The 17,535-nt window shown below is 41.0% G+C and overlaps 1 protein-coding gene and 1 long non-coding RNA gene across 2 annotated transcripts in view; both read right to left on the bottom strand.

Moving 5' to 3' along the window:
* The window catches only part of LOC122972278, a 103,231-nt gene that overhangs the window by 40,945 nt on the left and 44,751 nt on the right, over window positions 1-17,535 (bottom strand). The window lies entirely within an intron of this gene.
* LOC122972317 lies at window positions 1,686-17,365 on the bottom strand. Its single transcript, XR_006399724.1, has 4 exons — window positions 17,354-17,365; window positions 14,438-14,443; window positions 4,303-4,365; window positions 1,686-1,706 (listed from the first exon to the last, which is right to left on the bottom strand). It is a non-coding gene; the product is annotated as an uncharacterized LOC122972317 (long non-coding RNA).

The following is a 17,535-nucleotide window of genomic DNA, read 5'->3' as shown; positions in this document are numbered from 1 at the left end:
TTTGACAATGACCTGCTCACCTTTTATGCAGTTTTTATGCAGAGTTGGTGGAGCCCAAAGAGCTGAAAGGAGAGTGAATATTGAACTTATATTCATCTGATGGACACAAACTCTGCTCCAGTGGGATGATCATGTTGATGTGGAGTTTAAAAGCTGCATTCAAATGTCTTAAGTTTCTACATAAATGCTGATACTGACAGATCTATGATGAGCCTTTATCAGCTGATAGCATCAGACATGTCACAGCTAAAGCATGTGTGGGTTTGGACTGCTCCAATGTGCTTGAAACAAATTTAAATGATTGACAAACATATAATAATCATTTCATCTCAGCAGAAAACATGAATTCATTGGATTTCTTTAAACTAACAAACTGCCAAAGTTTGACTGGATTTGTGTTTTCCAAATGATGAAGTTAAGAAAACACTGAAAAACCTTTGGAGTGAATCAGCTGGGCTGAGGAACACTTTGTCTTTATGGGAGTTTTTGATTTATTTGTTAATTCTAATTCTATTTTCTTTAAAGATCCTGTATGTTTTACTGTTTCACTGTAATATAAATAATAAATGATTTTAACAGCTGTTTTTAATGTTCTCATATAAAGTCCAGAGATGTTAAACAGAAGGTAAAACTGAGGGAATCAGGATTGGTGGGATTTTAAAACCATCAATCCCCCAAATTCCTCCGGTTTAAACTCGACACTTTTTACACAGGTTGTTGAGAAAGATGACGAGTCTGTAGGTGGAAACAGGTTGATTTTGGGAATGTGTGTCAAACTTTCCACCACTTACCAGAAGACTAATATTATTTTCCAACTCAGTCTTAAAATGAAACTGTTGGAAGGAGACTTGTAGGTTTTCTGCTCAGCAGCTGGATGCTGTTGGTGGTTTTGTTATGAGGAGAGCTGTTAATAATGTACATGGAGCAAGAGGAAGAACATTTATTCCTTCAGTTGTTCTCAGTATCGATGGTTTCTTTGTATCTTGAGATCTTTTGATGCTGACTGGATTCAAACCTGCACTGATTGCAATCAAAAGTTCTCATCATCACCTGAAAATAAGAAACAGCCACAGTGGTGATGATTTGGGACATAAATGTGATTTATTAACCCTTAAAGTTCCAACATTACACATATTCATTAATCTCACAGCTGCATGTTTCAGTATTTAATGAGTCAAACAGGATACGTTTTCAACTTATATGATTCATTTACAGAAAAGAGCACAGAGTCGACTTCTAAATGAAACCTTTTGTTAAAACATTATGAAAACACAGACTTTAGTTGTTCATACTATTACTTATTAGCCTGAACTCTGCTGCAGCACAGTGTTGTGAGTTTTAAGATTCTTACAAAATGTTTAACAATAGAGAAACACCTGAGAACTGAAGATGTTGGTGGGAGACTTTCTGCTACTGTAACTTCAGCTTTTCTGAAAGACACTGATCCACGTCACAGAGAGCAGCGATCAGAGCTGAACTGGCTTTTGGCCCTTTTCCTCGCACCATGTCAATCACCTGTCGTGCTTTCTCTGCTCTGTTCAGTGTTCTGGCAAACTCCATTTCACCATCATTTATGATCTCACGCTGCAGGAGTTTATCCAGCAGCTTGCGTAGATTAGGTTCAGACACCCCGTCAATAAACTGTCTCCGAACAGACTTCAGCTTCTCGTCTGCGGGGACACTCGGAGTCTCTGCCGGACCAGGACCTGGAAGATGAAGAAGTACCTGTGTTCAGTAACCAGCTCTGATTTAGAGCTGCAAATAAGGATTATTTTCATTACTGATTGTTTTTCAATTAAGTGATTAATTGAGTGGTGTATAAATGCCAAGAAATGTCCATCCCAGTCAAAGGCGACATCTTCAAATGTCTTGTTTTGTCCAAAACCCAAAGATATCAGCTTACAATGATAGAAAAAGATAAAAGCATTAGACATTAGAGAAGCAGCAACTAGGTAATATTTGAGTTTTTTGTTTGAAAAAGTCAATTGTGTTTAACCCTTTCTTCCTCTCCTCCTCTTCCTCTCTTCCTCTGACATCAGACCACATCATCTTCTGTCTGTATAAGTTCAGAATAAATTCATGTAAATGTGTCTCAGATGTTGAGAGCAGCTCTCAGCTCTGAAGAACATCAGCAGTCTGTATGTTACTTTGTGATTTAGTCACATAAAGTTCTCTGACCTCAGGAAGAAAAGTCTAAATGTTTTTATTCATGTTAGCAGCTTTATGGGTGTCAGTCTGTCTGTCCAGACTGAAATATCAACAACTATTAGATGGATTGTTTTAGAGGATAACTCCTACTGTGTTGTGTTGCTACTATTTTTTCAGATATTTTATCATGTAAAAGCGTCTTATTTGGTTCTTACTTCTACTTTTGAGTATTTAGCTCTAGTCATCAGTCTAGTGCTCACAGTTTACCACCGAAGCTTAAAAAAGGCGTTATATCTGAATTTGGTGAACTTTTATCTTAAATTACTGTTGAGTATGACTCAATCCTATTTCTGATGATTTTAACATTCTTATTGATAACCAGTTTACTGACATGTTATCATCTTTTGAGCTCATACAGCAAACTGCTGGGCCTACTCATAATCAGGGTCACACTCTTGACCTGGTTATTTCTAGATCTAGATAAACTCAGGTTTATCTAATTCTAGATATACTAGATACTAGATATACTAATTGTATTAGGTATACCTGGTTGCATTGTGATTTTTTGTGTGACAATATGGTCAATAATTTTAACTTTTTAGTCACACAAATTATGGATGACATTGCATCTATAAAACTATGTTTATTTCTGGTGAAACAAAAGCACCTCGGAGGAATGTGGAAAGAATGAAGGCACTAGAAAGAACCTGGGTGCAATAAGAGCAACTGTAAAACCAAATTGCAGGTATAATCTATAATCTATAAGGACCTGCTCAGGAAATATAACAAAGAAATCTAGACATCATCTAGACAGCTCTACTTTTCTCAAATTATTACTGAAAATTTTAATAATTTATTTAAGTTTCATTTAAGTTTCTGTTTGGTACAATTGATAAATTGGTTAATCCTCCAAGACAAATACCTGCTGAGCTCCACTCTTCAGAGATATGTAATGAATTTTTCTCATACTTTAAATACAAACAGGCATGTCCATAGACAGACCTCAAAGGGGGCTTGAGCACCTGCACGTTTGGCCTCCTAGAAAGAAAGTGTCCTTTTTCTGGGGTGTTTTTTTTTAAAATAAATAAATAAACTCCTGTTATTCCTGCTACATGCAGCATGACACAACAATATCCTCAGTATCTCATGTTTCTGAGTCTAGCTGACAGAGAATTTATATGTTAGTGTTAATAGTTTACTAGGAGGTAAAGTCACTGTAGGTGATGGAACTCAGTAGTGTGACTAACGTTCAGGGGGACTATTATTGTCATCGCACATCTCATACAAAGCAGGTATGGATACTGTCATGTAACAAGTTTCTTTAATTTTTTTAAGTTAGTTATAAAGTTGTGAAAAAGGTTTGCATCTTTATTCCCCACAAGCTACAAGATAACAACGAAATTCAGAATGTTTTCCTTCTTCTGTAACAAGCAGCCAACCCTAACCCTAAACCCAATAAGCAGGTCAATGTTCACTAAATGAATGAGTTTCTAACGTCACATTGATCTGCAAGTTAATTATAGTCAGCAGTGATGTTGTCACTGTGTTTTGTTATTAAAGTGTAACTGCGCCTCCAAGTGTGAGTCTAACTCCAAGATTTTACCAGCTGACAACTGCAGGATCAGACAGCTGGAGAGCTGAAGAGCTGCAGGATGAGATGTGAAGAGGATTTCTGTTGTTTTTGTGGCTGCCAGCAGCTCTTCCTCCCTCAGACAGCCAGAGACCTCCTCCAGCAGGCCGGCACCACTGTAGCTGCTGTTAACTCTCAGTCAGCATATATTTGAAAATGAGCGTGGCGCTGGACGAGGTGGGCGTTATCATTCTACCATTTATCAGGGCTGGACTGGGAAAATCATTCAGGCCGTGAAATATAGCCCCAAGTTTTAAGCGGGGGGTCTGGGGGTCCTCCACTAGGAAAATAATAGTTACAAAGACTTGATTTCCTGCATTCTGGTGAATTTTAGTGCATGTGAATAACAAACTAATGAACCAACAACTGATTAGTATAATGTACTGTTATGAACCTCAAATAAAACCAAAGGTACATATCATTACGGAAGGACGACACAAGGACTAACTTTTAATCAATATTTATAAAATAATAAATAACTAAATAAACAACTAATATACTAACAAATAGAAAATGTCTTGTACCTGCAGGTTGCTCTGATGTAGTGGGCTTCTGTACTACTGTGGCACCAGTGCTACTCTCTCCACCTTCAAGAAGAAAAAAGCAAGAGCACAGCACAGCATATCTTTTAATGTACCAATATAATACAGTTAACAACTGCACAACATCCTCCTCAGTTTACTGATATGCACTAACAGTTACCCATCAAAGGTTAAAATAGTCCTTTAACCAACACAAACATTAAATAACACAGATCTTTAAGTTTCAACTAATTACAGTAAGTTAGCTTGAATACTGACAGAAGACGTTGTGTTGTCTCAATAACTTTAAATTATGATCTCAAAGTATGAACTCACTGACTGAAATTTTAACCAAAACGCATGAATAAAAAATAATATTAACTTTTATTATTGATTGTCCAGTCCGGGCCTGACTGTGTCACTAAGTCACTTCAATCTGCTCCAAAAGCTGCTTCAGTAAAGTTTGGATTTTCAACAAAGCTGCAACATGCAAACTCAGTGGGACTCACAAATGACCTGCAATTTAGGGAGCAAATATTATTGGTGAAATGTGACTTTACTGCCATGAAACTGTAACACAGGTCTCAGTAATGACTATCATTAAATCTAAAATCATTAAACATGTTGAGTCCTCTGTCAGACAGATCGGCTGCCTGCATGCAGACAGGCTGAAACACATCAAACTAATACGATGTGATTTCTCTGACTGATGTGCTCCTGAGCCGATGTTTGACAACTTCATCACCAGATCATTCCTGCTGATCTTCTTTAAAACGCTCTTCATCACTTCCACAGCCGTAGCAAATTCATATTTCTGCACCATCAGATCCACAGTTTCCTGTCTGTCTGCCTTCAACAGCTTGCTCTCTTTGATGGGTTTAATGTCTTCAACCTTTTCATCCCTCAGTTAGAACTTTATTTTCTTGAATTCCTTACCTGATTCCAGAGTGTTGTCAGTCTTCATCATCTTGGCTCTCTGGTAAAATCAGAGAACATTGAAGGACAGTTATACAACAGTTATGTTTCTGTCTGTTGGTGTTTCTACTTGATCTGACTGATTGGACAAAAGGCCCAGTTTGGCCGCAGTCGTTAAAGGGTCACAGAAACTCAAGAGGATCTTCAGTAAAAACGTCTCATCACAAATCTACTCAGTAGCTGTTCTGGAGCTTTCTATCATGTCACACAGTCTTCTTCTGCAGATGGAGTTTGCACAGTTGTCATGGAAATGTAGATGTTTAGATATTTTACAGGTTTATAAATTAATAAAATAATCTCCATGACAGGTTAGTTAGTCTTCTGCTTTAGCCCCTCACCTGTTTGTTGTAGTTCAGTGAACTCTGGCGACTGAGAACGCCTGAAAATGAGGGACTTCTCTTCAAACTTTAAACAACTTTTAAATAAAAAGGAAGACATCTTATAAGTGAATCTGTAAGCAAAACAGTTCCCCAATAAAGAGTAAGTGAAACACGATGACTATCCTCCTGTAATATCAACCTTTTTCATCCTGTTTCATCCTTCCTGTCTGTCTCTAGTTATGATAAATCACGTCCTAGTCCTGACTAATGATGCTGATTTATGGTACCAGAGAAGATCAATAAACTCAGCAGGTTCAGTCTGTGATTTTGATAATTCTATGACGAGTTTTGAAGACTCAAAATCTTTCGGAGCATTTTGTGTTCTGCAAGAAGAAACACAGTTCGGGTGTTTGTGTCAGAACTGGGCCTTTAGTTTCTAACAATGCATCAGAACAATGAAGAGAAACTGTAAGTGACATAAAACAGAAATAGTTAAGTACAGAACAAGTATCTCTGTTATAGGCAAGAACAATATTAAATGTTCTTCCACTGCTGCCACACCTTCACACCATCTATCAGGGTACACAGTCTGACTGGTCTGATGGTAAAAGACAGTTCAGATGATGTCATGTTACTCTTCAGGATCTGCTCACTCTGTATGTATAGGCTGTAATGTTCCAGTGTATCAAACTGAGTATAAATATACTCTTTCAATGTTGTTGGTAAATCACTTGATGCTATTGTTAGATTTTTTTTTATGAAAACAACAAATTTTTTGGTCTAATAAAAACAACAACAAAGATTTGAAGCCTGCAGAAATGTAACCTGATTAATTCTGAAATATTCACATGTGAGTTTTGACTCGGTGCTCCTCTACAAGACTGCTGATGATGCTGAACCTGCCTTCAGGCCTTCATCATTTCAGGTGATATCATACTGTTGTGCTGCATATTCACAAACACATTTACTAAATAGTCAAATAACCATGAACCTACATACACACTATGAACATGGAGCCATGTGCTTCCATCCACCAATCAGGGTTTATCAATATTTGTATCAACATCTGGTGACTATTGTGGGATTGGTTCTGTCAATCAAATCTGATCAATAACCAACACAGTCCTGGTTATCTGAGTGTTAAACTCTCAAGATGTTTGTTTGTTTTTTAACTTTGATTGTTGCTGATTGAATCATAAATATTTAATGTTTTCAAGGAAACAGTCTTAAACAGTCTTTTAATCAGCGCTGGAGGAAGTATTCAGTGTAAAAATACTCCATTACAAGTAAAAGTCCTTCATTTAAAATCTTACTTAAGTACAGAAGTTTTATCAGCAAAATGCACTTAAACTATTAAAAGTAAAGCTACTCATTATGTCAATTATATCCTTATATATTATAACTATTATTTTTATGGCTAATGCATTAACATGTAGCTGGTCATATATGGAGATCATTTTTAGCAATAATATAGTTTGTCAAAATATGAGATGATACAAACATGGGCAGCACTTTACATTCCAGCTCATTAATAACATGGTAGTAGTGGGGAGATATTTTGATAATTAAGAGGTAATAATGTAAATATAATGGTAATTAACAAGTAATAGCTTGGCATTAACAATCGATATAACTAGGTAATATTAGACTTAGTTTTGTAACAAGGGGCCAAAAACAAAGGGGTAATATTGTGGAAAGACATCTGAAGATACAAACTGCATAACTACATGGTTCTACTTATTTCATGTTATTAGATTAAACCAACACCAAGATGCACAGTGATTACCTGGAAAAACACCTGGTAGTTTGTGGGCCCTATTTTAACTGTGCATGTGCAACGACAAGCACAAGGTGGTAGTTCTTACGTGCACGGACTGTATGGGTGTCGCCATGCACACCTGCTATTTTGGTTTATGTCTGTGCAGCAATGCAACATGCAAAAGGGCTCAGTGAAGGTAAATATAGATCAGCCAGTGTGGTGATTAATAAATACTCTCTCAGCCAGTCACATCACTGCTCTCATAGCTCACAGCTGAGCCAATTACAGTTAAATGTGATAACGACAGCTCAACAGGAAATGTCTGGATGGCTCAGAGCACAATGACATTAACACACATCACCACAAATCCGCAGCCAAAGACAGATGGAGTAGTTTTATTCATCAATTAGTTACTATGATAACAATAGAAATAAAATAGAAATAAAAAGCCGTTTATATGATTCTATTGGACCATCGCTATTTCAGCAATGATTCTCATGTATCTCATCTCGTACATGGTTGTATGATACTAATAATTGATGTTACTCAACAGAGTTTGCATCGTAATTTGTTTCAAGGATAAAACATGAGACGTTACTTTTGCTAAAAAGAAAGTTTGAAAAGAGGCTGATGAGCTGCTAACCCGACGCCTCTTTCATATAAAAGCAAAATACTGAGTTATAACCGACCAGTCTGATGTGTGTAGAGGTGTGTGTGGTTATTCTGTATCAACCTGGTGACATCAGGTGATTTAATGAAAGTAAACACAGTGAACAGCTGTGCGTAACAGCGCTGTGCTCTAGCGCAGCACTTCTCAGAGGCTGCAGATTTATCAACATATCAGTCCTGCTGCCTTCAGATGCAGAGATTTAATGAACTGAAGGAGAAGCTTCATACGATATAAAGCAGCTGTGGACAGCAGATACTATAAGGCCCTGTTTACACCAACATGCGTCTCCACATGCTACAGTTACTACTTGTGATCGGTTGTCACTTCCCTGCTCTGTATGCAAATAACCATATAATATCTGTTTGCAAAGCCCAAATTCATGTTGTTTTTAACGGTGGGAGGACTGGAGGTCCATGTACCCTCCATCCAAAGCTGTGTTCAACTTGTTTGATAACAGGATAAACAAATATACAATGATTGGCTCTAGCAACGTGTCTGAACATACACACACACAGACGCACACAAAAGCATAAAAGCGTATATATGGCATATAACAAATATAGACTTATATGCAGCGATCTCCCTGCAGCTGCTTCTCCACATTGAGAGACGCTGTGCGCATTTACGCGTGAAGCACAGCAACATTACTTCATTAATTATTCAAATCTCCGACATGCTGAAAAGATACATACAGTGAGACTGTTGGGAGTAAAGCAGCCGTCCTTCTGATAAATCCTGAGCTCATCATGTCGAGCAGCAAAACTAAAAACTGTAATTATCAACTTGACAGGACAGAGGAAACTATCAAGGGAAAACAGAATCACATTTAGCTTCTGAAATATTTTTAGACAGACGAGCGAAAAACAAGTTATTTTCTGGTTTTGGTTTAATTTCTATTCCAACTGCTGATTTGAAGAGGAAAACATGTTTGGGGAACAGGAAAAACAGGAAAAAATGCAAAATGGATTTTGTTTTTTTGATTCACATGAAAAACAGAAAAACAAAATAATGCATTATCCTGTTATAAAATAAGTTGAACAGCTTTGGACGGACTGGGAGGCAGCAACGTCCTTCCCGTGCCTGGTCTGCCGGAAAATAGAGGATGTTAGTTGAGTAGGCGGTCCTTCAATGTGGCCCAGGATGCACTGCGTCTACACTGCTGAATGAATGTGGCCACATGCGGTCCAGACCACCTCCAAATATGGTCTGAGTGATCCTATCTCAATGCGTCCTCAATCTGTACTTAGAGGTGTCCACTTGTGATCAGATCACCATAGATGCATGTTAATACCAGGTGTAAACAGGTGAATCACCCACATTCATTTATAGATCAATGCAGACTGATTGACTTTCCTGCTTTAACCACATTAAATGTTATTTTCTGTGCTGACTTTGGTTGGAGTGCTTAATTGAAGTGTTATTTATATTTTAAGCATTAATAATTGTTGCAGCACGTCTGCAGGAAGTATTTAGTTTAATCCTGTTGATAAAATCACCAAAGCAGCAGCGTATTGACGTTGTGCCGTAAATAGACGTGGTTCTGAGACGTCCATTTTTAGAGCGACATCTAGGACCAAATTTGAACCAAAATACAACAACTGTCTTTGCGCTGCTTCATTTCAATGGACCTCCCATCTGTCTGCGCTTCTCCTCCCTCATGTGCACCGTGTGCTCTGTGCTGGTCACCAAAATACCACACAGACAGGCAAAGTGAGTTTCAAGGTCAGAAATACCAAACAGCCAGAGCGCTGCTTGTGCTGGTCGTTGCACCTCCGTGAGAATACGGCCCATTGTGTAATAGCCATGAATCAGTGCTGCAAAATGCATACCCTTCCTTTCATGTTATGTAAGATATAAAAAATGTGTATTTTCTTCAGCATCAAAATACCATAATTAAAAAACATGTTCATAAAAGGCTTTGCTGTGAAGTTTGATGAGTGAAATATCTACATGAGCAGCACATATTTCTCAAACTTTTCATCAACAACACCACATGTTTAGTTAAAAGTGGTAGAGTTGGGCCTACCAGGTGTGTTTCCAGGTAATCACTATGCCTCTTGGTGCTGGTGTTAGTTTAATATAATATCTAGGGCTGTAGTCTGCAGGTCGACTGGTCGATTAGTTGGTCGATATGCTCTTGTCTGACTAAATTCTCATTGGTCGAATAATCTCCGTGTTACTTTCATAAGGACAAAGTGCTACATCAACAGCTTTCCAGTATTAATCCATTATTTCCTGCGGCGGGAGGGACAGACTAACAAATTACCTGTGAAAACGGGGGTGTATTCAAAACACCCCCGTTGTTTTCACAACTTTGAACTCGCCCAACCTGATGGAGACTGCTGGGTCTAACTGTACTCAACGCTTACCTAACGTTTACTGAACATACTGAGCGTTTACTGAATCAGTGTTTCTCCATAATGTCACAACGAGAACCCCCGCCAGGCCAAATTTTTAAAAAAATATTTGATATTCGAATGAATATCCATTCATCATCATATCATATCTGTGCAGGGCTGTTCTGGTACGTGAATCAACCTCTGTGTTGTTGCCTGGGAAATTATTGGTAGCGTAACTCTGTTACGGAATAGGAAGTAAGTAAATAAATAAATAAAGTAAGTAAAAGTACATTACAGACTACAGTGTGTCAGTTAATAAATGCTAAAAAGTCACATCTGTTTCCCTAAGTGCTGGAAAAGTGAAGGAGGTTAGCTCCAAAGTTAGCAACAATTTGTTAGCATAAGACACAAAACAGAAAAATACAGAACAGAGAAATGTAGAAACTGGTAGTAAGGCATTTTGCAGCACTGATTCATGACTATTACACAGAAACTACCAGGTTTGTTTCCAGGTTACAAATCACAACATTAAAAGTCTGGTAATCACCAATTTTGACTTCCAAGAATGTCATGTAATTTGGAAGGTATTACGCTGATAGTAGCCCATAATATTTTGAAAATATGAACCGTATAACCTAATTATCATCAGGTTATTATCCCTTAACTGTCACTATATTACTATTTTAAATGAAAATATGATAAAACCTTATTATTAGCAGGTTATTGTTTGTTACTATAATTTTACTGTGTTATTACAGTTATTACAGTTCTGCCTCATTGTCCTTTAGATGTGTTTCCACATAATTACCCTTTGTTTATGGCCCTTTATTATCCAGTTACAAAACTTTAAGTCTAATATTACCTAGTTATACCCATCGTTAATACCAAGCTTGTTAATTAACATTATATTACATTATTATCAAAATATTACCCCACTGTTACCTTGTTATTACCAAGCTGGAATGTAAAGTGCTGCCTAAATATGAAAGAGTAACAAACATATACATATATAATCTTGCACAAAAAATTACACTTAAGTTTGGTACTTTTATATTAAGTTATTCATATTTTATAAATATTTGATCAGGTTGTACTTGGTTCAGAAACTAAAAGCTGCTCTAATTAATATTTAATTCATATTAAATAAACGATGGATCAAATGATGATCTGTATGTGAGGAGTCGTTCATAGTGATGAACCTTCAGATAATTTTCACCAGGATTTTCTGTTATTTAGTTCAGATTTCTGCAAAAACATCATCAGTTTGACAGATATAATATTGCACCAATAACAATGATACTTGAGTTTACAGTCTATACTTTTAACTGCCTTTTTTCTCGTTGTTTTTTATGTCAAACTACATAAAATTATTAAACCTTCTTGGTGTGTGACAAAAATCAAAACAATCAGTTTGTTTTCAGTTGAGAGACCTCAGTGAAGCTTTGATTAAATCCACACTTTCTAGAGGTTTTATCTTTATCTTTATCTAAAACAATTATTTATCTATTGAACTATTAAAAAAGTCTGGTATTAATCTGGTATTTTGTTGCTAATAACAAAAACTTTAGAGAGGTAACTTTATACATGCAGGCTGGATGCTGCGGTTTAATGTCAACTTCTAAGACCGTTTACCTCTGCTGGGACGGTGTCTCCTGCTGGGACGATGTCTCCTGCTGGGACGGTGTCTCCTGCTGGGAGATTCCTCTTTGGATTTTTCCTTCTTGGACCTGGAAGATAACCAGAGAAAAGACTGTTGTTTAATAACCCAACAGTCACTTTTAAACAGAGACATACAGTCTCATTGGCGGAGACGCTCCTGCACAGCGGAGCGTCCTGATGACGCAGCCATGACATCACCGCCCCTTTAAAAACTGAACGTGCCCTGAAGCACACGCCTTTCCCATGTCACTGAGCTAGGGGTAACTCCTGTTCCTCTGTGAGTCAGCTGACTAAAGGGGGTACCCCACGCACATGTTTTCCCCTCATCGAAGACTCCCCTCGCCGGACGAGACAAGACTTCGCCCATGTTCACCCGAACACATTTCCCGGATCCGAGAGAGACCGCTGCTGCAACCAGCATCCTCAATTTCCTCGAGACGGAAGAAACGCTTCTTCACCGAGTCGACTCTGCTGTTCTCTCCGCCACGCCGCCGAGAGCCAGCTGCCGTGATTTTCGCCGACCGTGCGAGAACGGCTACCGTCTGCATCCGAGCCCAGGACAAAGCCGGACATAACGACGGATTACACAGAAACCCAGCTCGCTTTCTGAAGCGACCCAGGTAAGAGGCATAAGTCTGGGCAGAGGCAGTGTTAATTGTGTGTTTCTATCAGCATCAGTTGCTGTTGTTTAGCATTTAGCTCTTAGCTTTTGCTATGGTTTGTTGTGCTGTTGACGGCTGTTGACGAGTCCATTTTTCTCTGTTTACTCTGAGGAGTATTTTAAGTTTGCTGCCTGTTTAGTTGTGTTCACCATGCTAGACTGTTTTGTGTTTGTCCCGCTCGGGACTACTGCTGTGTTTGTGCCATCGTAAGTCAGGAAGTAAGTTACTATGTCGGTCAGAAACCAGACAACGTGCGTTACAGACTGCCATCCGTACACACACTGTCTGTGGACAAAGGAACCGCTTCTCTTCCTCTCACGATCGCTTTCCCTCCTTCCTCCCTCTCTCTTCTGACTAACACATACACGCGCACGCACACACACACATACACGCACCGACATCTTTTGCACATCTGATGGTCAGATAACGTCGGACAAAGCTTTGCTTTGTCTTTCCTTATCCGCCATCAGACACATGTGTTTTTCAGAGAAGTGGGTGAGTGCGAGACGCCGTCCACCAGGCGGCGCCGTCTTGCTCCTGTCTAACCAAGACACCGCCACATTTCTGCCATCCGGTTCTCGCGCAACGTGACTTCCTCCCATAGTCACATCCGCGTCGCAGACCGGCGACGTCATCACGTCAGGCCCCATCTTGTCACACACACGCACGCTCACACACACACACACACACACACACGCACACGCACGCATACACACACACACATGCATTCCCCTGCATGTGTCCAACCCTGTACATAGCTGTTTGTGTTTTGTTTGGTAGGATTAGATTTTAGAATAGTTGTTTATTGAATGAAGCATTTGTTAACTTTGTTAATTTTGCTAAGTTTAATAAACACTGTTATATCTTTAAAGAGAAGTTTTTCTGTCATTATTGTGTGTAATATTGTGAAAAGTGGCTGACTGAAGGAGTCAGAGCTTGAATTCACCCTTCTTTCTTCACCCTTGAATGTTGATATCTCTCAGACATTAACATTCTACGTGAACTCCCATTTATGAGACTACCTTGTTTGGTTATTGGTCCCGGTTTCCGGGTGGTGCCCCGAATTTGTTAATTCATATTAATAATTCTATTAATTGTTATAATTAGTTATCTTTGATAATTGATAATTATTGCAAATAATCAACTGTGTTCCTCACAGATCCAACAGTTGGTGCCCGAATTATTGATTAAGGTTAACAATATCTTGTTTTCATTGCTAATAACCAAATGCACTACTGCCCGTCCCAACATTAATGGTGCCCCCGTGTGAGGCTCCTGAGATATCAGCCTTTTTGCAATATTTATGCACAATAATCCATAATTAATAATTTTTGAATTATTAATAATTTTTTCCAAATTTTCAATTTTTTTGAAATTTTGACTTCTCTTGTGCTCTGCCAAGCATATCCAGTGTGGTTGTGTATTGTATACAGTGTGCATTTGTGGTTGTGTTAGCAGAGAGTTGTTAGCATTTTGCATGCTAGTTATTTACCCCCCCTAACACAGTAGCCAGCTATTACTCACCAGAGGTGCTGAAGCCACCTCACTAACACCTTCATAGGATAGGTTGTAGAGTAATTAGCATAGACACTAACTGGTTGTTGCTCACCTAGGTGCTAGAGTCACCATTAGGTTCCTGTCAGGACAAGATAGGTTGCAGTTTTGAGTAATCAACCGTGTAAGTCACAGGTCTGCCTCTCACCTGTGCATTTGTGCAGCATTAGCAGTTTTACCACAACAATTGTTAGAGCCACCATGTACTGTGCATTTACTACAAGTAAAATGAGTCACCAGGTACCCCACGTGGCCGGAGCCGTAGCTCCCCAGAGGCCAGATGACCAAGACATGCAGGATGTCGTCACTGCCCTCCTCCGCTTCTCCAGAAAGGAGCAAGAGAATCTCAACTGCTATAGTGTTAGCGACTGTGATTATTTGTTACAGGAATTAGTTGAGTACGCCTACAACCCGGCCGAGAAGCCCAGGCGCAGCATCCCAGACCTGTTTGGCGAGATGTTTCTCCTCCATCAGCGCAGAGCCCAGCTGCTAGCCGCAGAGAGCCAAGCACAACAGAGCCAGCTGCAACACAGCTACCAGGCTGTACTAGAGGAGAACCGCAGGCTGCGTCAAGACCGCCTACGCTCAGGTGTTGAGATAATCTGGCTACAGGACGCAAACAGAACCCTGCGCGCGCAGATCCAATCTCTTCAGACGAGACCAGAGGACAGACGCGAAGAAGGCCAGAACGGACAGACGAGCACCGCTGTCGACATGGCCACCCAGGAACCGAGTGATGTTCCTGACCTTGAAGAGGTCCCTTCTCCCGGTGCCACCAGCCGAAGCCTGCTCCAAGAAGCCCTACAGGTAAAGGAGCAGATGACCCCAGTCCACCAGGACATGCAAGCTAGTAGCCTAGCGACCCCTAGTGATGCAGTCCCCAACCTCAACAGTCCAGATGACTGCCAAGTGCCTCCATCAGCCCACCTGATGGATGCAGGTGCCCCTCACTCCGCTGGTGCACCCCTCTCAGTCCTCAGCCACACCCCTTCGTGTTCAGATCGAAGGGGGGAGGATCACTTCACAGATGAGAGCGGCGTGAATGCCTCCAGGCCCCCTTTGACCAGTGAGCTGACCACACCACAGAGCTCACACCCCTGTCTCAGCAGAACTCCATCCCCACCAGAAGGAGGAAGAAGTCGTCCTCATCGCCTTGGTGACCTGAGCGACTCTGGAGTCTCTGATGTTGCAGACAGCCCGCCGCCACATCGACGCCAACGCTTGCGCACTCGACAGCTCGAGTCCCTCAACAAGCGGCGTCGAATGCTTCGACTCTGATAGTCAAGATTCAGACATCGACAACTATCTCCAGGAAGTTGCTACCAGGGTGAGTCACCTCACGCACCCTGCTAGAGGGCAAGAAGACGACGCCGGAGTCCTGTGGATCCACACCTCAGGAAATGCCAACCTAGTGCTGGAAGGCAACAAGATGCCTCGCGCCAAGACGGATGGCAGAACAGGACCTCACAGGCGCCGACCACCTCGCCGGCGGGGTGGGAAACCTTTGCATGCCTTAGATATTATGTCAGGTTTGAGGTCAGGTGTAACATAGGTGAGTATGTAAGTTAGACTAAGTTCTTAGATCTGCTACTACTACTGCTATGCAACCTTCACAAACACATCTGACATATAGTCTTGGCATTGCTCTTCAAATCCAGTTGCAACTAGGATTCACACATCTTGTACAGGTACATTTAACACACACAGGCCAGACTTGACTCCCTCCTTCCATCCAGCACGCCAGTCTGCGCCAGTCCACTGGCTAACTCCAGCCTCCTTCAGGAGTAAGCCTATTCATTTAACCACCTTTCCCTTTTCTTTTCTTTTCTTTCATGACCTTTGTGTTGTGTTTAGTGGTGATAACCAAAGAGCAGCAAAAGGAATGTGTTGGTTAATACTGAATGTACATAGGTCTGTTAGAACACTGCCCAGACTCTGCCTCTGTCACTAGTCAGACTTTGCCTCAGACTTTGCCTCAGTAGCTGCCAAGACAAGCCTCTGAACTCTGAACTTTGTGAACTGTATGGACTGTTTCAACCCCTTTCTTGTTCTCAGGAAATACGGACTGTTCCAGCCTTCCAACTGTCTCTGGAGCACATGGACTGTGTGACCACCAGGTTACTTCTAACCCACAGGGACTGCTTGGCCCTTGGGTTGCTCTGAAGATTGTGGCCAGCACCCCACTCTTCAGACCAAAGGGGGGATGTTGGGCCTCAAACCATGAGGTCACACAGAGAAGGCCTACATGTAACCTGAGAGGCCTGACCACGAGGTGCTTGTTCCTTTGTTTCCCCCGAGACAAAGGAATAATGCCAAAAATGCTGCTTACAGACAATGGGAGTCCATTGCAAACTCCATTTCCAAGGATGCTTTGCGATTTTCACACCTCAGCAGGGAGCAGTCAACATGCAGTTTCATTGGCGGAGACGCTCCTGCACAGCGGAGCGTCCTGATGACGCAGCCATGACATCACCCCTTTAAAAACTGAATGTGCCCTGAAGCACACACCTTTCCCATGTCACTGAGCTAGGGGTAACTCCTGTTCCTCTGTGAGTCAGCTGACTAAAGGGGGTACCCCACGCACATGTTTTCCCCTCATCGAAGACTCCCCTCACCGGACGAGACAAGACTTCGCCCGTGTTCACCCGAACACATTCCTGGATCCGAGAGAGACCGCTGCTGCAACCAGCGTCCTCAATTTCCTCGAGACGGAAGAAACGCTTCTTCACCGAGTCGACTCTGCTGTTCTCTCCGCCACGCCACTGAGAGCCAGCTGCTGTGATTTTCGCCGACCGTGCGAGAACGGCCACCGTCTGCATCCGAGCCTAGGACAAAGCCGGACATAACGACGGATTACACAGAAACCCAGCTCGCTTTCTGACGCGACCCAGGTAAGAGGCATAAGTCTGGGCAGAGGCAGTATTAATTGTGTGTTTCTATCAGCATCAGTTGCTGTTGTTTAGCATTTAGCTCTTAGCTTTTGCTATGGTTTGTTGTGCTGTTGACGGACAGCCGAGTCCATCTTTCCTGCTTTACTCTGAGGAGTATTTTAAGTTTGCTGCCTGTTTAGTTGTGTTCACCACGCTAGACTGTTTTGTGTTTGTCCCGCTCGGGACTACCGCTGTGTTTGTGCCACCGTAAGTCAGGAAGTAAGTTACTATGTCGGTCAGAAACCAGACAACGTGCGTTACAGACTGCCGTCCGTACGCGCACTGTCTGTGGACAAAGGAACCGCTTCTCTTCCTCTCACGATCGCTTTCCCTCCTTCCTCCCTCTCTCTTCTGACTAACACATACAC

The sequence above is a fragment of the Thunnus albacares genome, chromosome 21 (genome assembly GCF_914725855.1).
Source record: "Thunnus albacares chromosome 21, fThuAlb1.1, whole genome shotgun sequence".
NCBI classification, from domain to species: Eukaryota; Metazoa; Chordata; class Actinopteri; order Scombriformes; family Scombridae; genus Thunnus; species Thunnus albacares.
The sequence above is the reverse complement of the archived record's forward strand: the minus strand, read 5'-3'. Positions and strand labels throughout refer to the sequence as shown.